This window comes from Schistocerca cancellata, unplaced genomic scaffold (assembly GCF_023864275.1).
Source record: "Schistocerca cancellata isolate TAMUIC-IGC-003103 unplaced genomic scaffold, iqSchCanc2.1 HiC_scaffold_1153, whole genome shotgun sequence".
Classification (NCBI taxonomy): domain Eukaryota; kingdom Metazoa; phylum Arthropoda; class Insecta; order Orthoptera; family Acrididae; genus Schistocerca; species Schistocerca cancellata.
In genome coordinates this window covers 127,510-132,384 of record NW_026047152.1, presented here as the reverse complement: position 1 = coordinate 132,384, position 4,875 = coordinate 127,510, and positions in this window count along the sequence as shown.

The following is a 4,875-nucleotide window of genomic DNA, read 5'->3' as shown; positions in this document are numbered from 1 at the left end:
TGACGTTTCGTCTCCGACTGCGGGAGACATTCTCGGAGGTACAGCTTGGATGTCAGCGTTGCACCGCGAGCGTGACGATCGATTACTTTCAATCGAGAATGTTGGCATTACCAGACACAATCTCATAGCCGACGCCACGTGATCGACAGTGGCGCCCTGTGTACTGCCTATATAATCAGCGCTTCCTCGAGTTCTCTTAGCAGTTAGCCGCTATATCTCGGAGGATGTCTCCCGCAGTCGAAACGTCAGGGGAGAGTTTTATACTTCGATCACGGCCTATATAGAAATTAATGTTCTCTGTTCTGGATGCTAGCTAAAATTCAGAAGCAATCCGGAAAATGACACCGAATACTGGCGTCGTTCACTGATAGTACAATACATCGAATCGCTCATATGACAAACTGTGCGGATGAGATATCGATTTTGTAATATCCAGTAAAGCACTTTGAATGAGATAATTTGCATCGGAAAGTTTTCACAGTGTTTGGCAGAAAATAATGGACATCCAATATTCCGTTTAAGTAATTATTACACTATCCGACCCAAAGTTTCAAATCAAAGTGTACAATTTCACCCCAAACAGGGCAGCACTATTTGTGATGAACGTATACGCCACTAGACCCAAAGTTTCAAATCAAAGTGTACAATTTTACCCCAAACAGGGCAGCACTATTTGTGATGAACGTATACGCCACTAGAAGGAAAGTGCTTGTTTCTCCCTAGGGTCATGCCTGCCTTACACGTGTGAATATCTGTGGGCTATCGGCAGGTCGGGCAAGGATCATTTAATTAATACCTTTTAAATGCCCGACACTAGGCCAATCACCAAAATCATTTATGCGTGTCGAATTAGATAGTGTTTCAGTATTTATTTCTGTTTCCTTTCTTTGTAATGTCATCACCGTCTACTTTGGATGGTCAAGATCAACCGCTCTTGCTCCACCATTTCCTTCACCATCCGGGTCCGTGCAACAGCGTCCCTGTCATCCCAGTCTCGATGCGACCGGAACTGGGAAGCTGAAAGACGGCGTCTGAGTCAGACCTGTCACTCCTACGGTTTTATGCAGAGCTGGGCTGAGTAACGTCTGCTAAGCTTAGCGATCGCAGACGCCAGGCAGTTGGCTTGGACCACGGTCAACATAACCTCATTCAAACATAAGTCGATTTGTGTCTGCATTATAAAGTCGTTCTCGATTCAAAATGTCAGTTTACGAGCCTAATTCTCGTCATTTGCGGGAGGTGTTACTGTTTTGTTTCAGTATGAAGAAAACAACGGTTGAGTATCATCGAATGCTCTCAAGTACTTATGGTAAGGACGCTATTAGCGAAAGAACGTCTTGTGAGTGGTTTCAACGCTTCAAGAACGGTGGCTTTTATTGTCGTAGACCGGCATAGTGGTGGAAGAGAGAATGTTTTCGAAGATGCAAAATGGGAGACATTGCTGAGTGAAGACTCGCGTCAAACTCGAGAAGAATTGGCACGATTAGTGGGAGTGACACAGTAAGCCATTTCAAAACGTCTCAAGGCTAGTGGCACGATTCAGAAAGAAGGAACTTGGGTCCCGTGTGAGCTGAAACCGAGAGACGTTGAATGGCGTTTGTGTGTTTGTGAACAGTTGCTTCAGAGGCAAAAATGGAAGGAATTTCTGCATCGTATTGCGACCGGGGACGAAAAATGGGTTAATTATGATAACCCTAAACGCAAATCAATGGGGTATCCCGGCAATGCTTCCACGTCGACGGCCAAACCGAATATTCACGGCTCGAAGATCGTGCTCTACATTGATGGGACCAGCTCGGCGTCGTGTACTATGACATGTTAGAACCGAGTGACACAATCACAGGTGCTCGTTATAGAACGCAATTAATGCGTTTGAGCAGAGCATTAAAAGACAAACGGCCGCAAAACAGCGAGAGACTCGATAAAGTGATTTTGCAGCACGACAACGATCGACCCCACATTGCAAAAGAGGTCAAAACGTACTTGGAAACGTTAAAATGGGAAGTCCTACCCCACCCGCCGTATTCGCCAGACATTGCTCTCTCTGACTATCACCTGTTTAGATCAGTGGTGCATGGCCTGGCTGACCAACACTTCCGATCTCATGAAGAAGTCACAAATTGGATCAATTCGTGGATCGCTTCAAAAGATGCACAATTTTTTCGATGCGGGATTCATTCACTGCCGAAAAGATGGGAGAAAGTAGTGACCAGAGATGGAAAATACTTTGAATGGTACATGTGTAACCAATTTGTTTCATTAAAGCCTCAAATGACGGGGAAAAATGGCGGAAGAAGAGTTGTATTTGCCATGCACATTTAAAATTAATTCTCAGGGTTATAATGGGCTCATGTGCTGCTCAAAGTATTTAAAAGAAGAACTGTCGTACGTGTATGTAATAGTGTACTCCACTGGCAGTTACAGATAATACAAGTATCGAAGGCCACCTAGAATTAGGTTCCATTAGTTCCCGGCCTCGCCTTGAATACGACCGCGAAGGGGAGCTAGCGACATCTGCCAGTGGATGCTCACACAAACTGCAGTCCGCTGCTAGCCTCAGTCGTATGGTGACACTCCTTTCAGTAACGTGTTGGTTGCTGCGGTGGTGCAATGGATGAAATCGAGTACCGTGCAGGGATAAAGTTCCTCGGGTTTCCACTGGCTGTGTCCACTTGGATGGTATTATGGTGATTTTTCCCCGTCATACTTCACAGTGAAGGAATGGTCTAAACAGTTTCGCCTAGGCAGAGAGAGCGTTGCTGATCCCCCCCAATCTGCCCGGGTCGTCCCCCCCCCCACCCCATGCCCATATGCCATAGTGCAGTGTTCAGTGTTGTGCGTCCCTTTTGAAAGTGCTGCGAACAGAACCAGACTGTCGCCGTGTTCCTTAATTGTACCTGTCTATTTCCTAAGTGTTTTTAATGAGCATCACTGACCTCTTTGTTTTTTATGTTTTCTTCACAACTTTTTCGCCATGTATGGCACCAGTTTTAAACAGTCACCGTTTTATCGCCTCTTTTTATTGTTATGTCTCCTCATTATGTTTTTAACTTTATCTGTAGACTGCAGAGCGGCGTATTACACTGCTGCCAGTCCGCCCCCTCCCTATGGGGGGGGGGGGAGGGAGGCGACATATAATAAAAAAAAAGGTTGGTCGGCCAGCTGAGATGGCGACTGAGAAAACTATAGCTATTTCTGAAAGTGAAGTTCTGAGCGACAGGCGGTTGAAAGTTAAGGACATTGCAGCAAGGTTAGAGTTATCTAAAACAAGCGTTTTCCGGGTCGTGCATGGTCATTTGCACATGAAAAAGGTTAGTGCAAGTCGGATGCCCAGACTTCTCTTTGCAGTGCAGAAGGAACAGCGCGTGACTCGTGCACCGAGTTTTTGGAGCTGTGCCGTGGCAACCAGAAAGAAGTTCTGGAATGTATGTTACACGGGATGAATCTATGGTTCTTTATTACGATCCTCTGTCCAAAAGAGAATCTTTCAAATGTCATAAACCAGATGATGCTCCTCAAAGAAAGGCGAAGGCTACTCAGTCCACAAAGAAGGTCACGGAACAATCTTCTGTGATTCCAGAGGAATTCTTTTAGTTCATTTCAAAGAAAGGGATACCACTGTGAACGCACAGTACTATGCTTCACTTCTGCACAAATAACGCGAGTCCGTCACACTACAGGGGTGATGAAGGTTGTGACACGGTATTCGTCTTCTCCACGGCACTGCGCCAGTGCGCACAGGGGCAGTTGCGAAGGCTGCAGTAAAGGAATGTGGCTTCTACGAGACTGACCATCCACCTGTAGTCCACATCTAGCCAACAGTGACTACTCCTCTTCTCCAAACTAAAGAACGTTCTTCGAAGAAGGCCATCTGTTGTGGCCGAGCGGTTCTAGGCTCTTCAGTCTGGAATCGCGCGACCGCTACGGTCGTAGGTTAAAATCCTGCATCGGGTATGGATGTGTGTGATGTCTTTACGTTAGTTAGGTTTAAGTAGTTCTAAGTTCTAGCGGACTGATGGCCTCGGATGTCAAGTCCCATAGTGCTCAGGGCCATTTGAGCCATTTCTTCGAAGAAGAAATTTGATGATAATAAAGTGAAAGCTGCTGTAATGGGACATTTTGCCGACACAGTATAAGATTATTTTTTGAAAGGCATAGAGGTGTGAAAAGTATATTGACATAAAGAGTGGTTAGGTTGAAACATAGTACCATTGAATGTAGTCAGGCAAGAGAGTTGTGGGACCTACGCCGTATAAGCAAACACCGTCTAAATAGCTGTTGATTCACTACTGCTTATTTGATATAGAGTTCCATTCGTAATCCACCTCATCGGCATCTCTGTTTATGCATAAAGAATACGTTATTCCGAGACATGACATACTTTGTCTCTGTTGTGGCTATTCCGAATATGTAGAGACGCGCAGGGCGTGGAACAATAAGTACAACGCAATATCATGTACGTCTCCAAGAAAATGTTTCGTGTTGAATGCAGGCTGAAACATTGACGAGGGTGAGAAATTTCAGATAAATCTGGTTAAAGTCACCCATAGCAAACTAACAAAACATGGTAACATACGTGTACGTAACTATGTGTTAGTGAGAATGAAGCCATGTTCAAAATAGTTTCGATTATCGAACGTTTTTTCTTCACAAGTGGCGGAATGACAGTAACTGTCTCCGAGAAAATGTTTCGTGTTGAATGCAGGGTGAAAGACTTATGAAGGTGAGAAACTTCATATAAATCTGATTAACGTCACCCGCAGCAAACTAACAAAACATGATAACATACGTGAACGTAACTTTGTGTTTGTGAGAATGAAGCCATGTTCAAAATTCAGTTTCGATTATCGAACTTTTTTCTTCATAAGTGGCGAA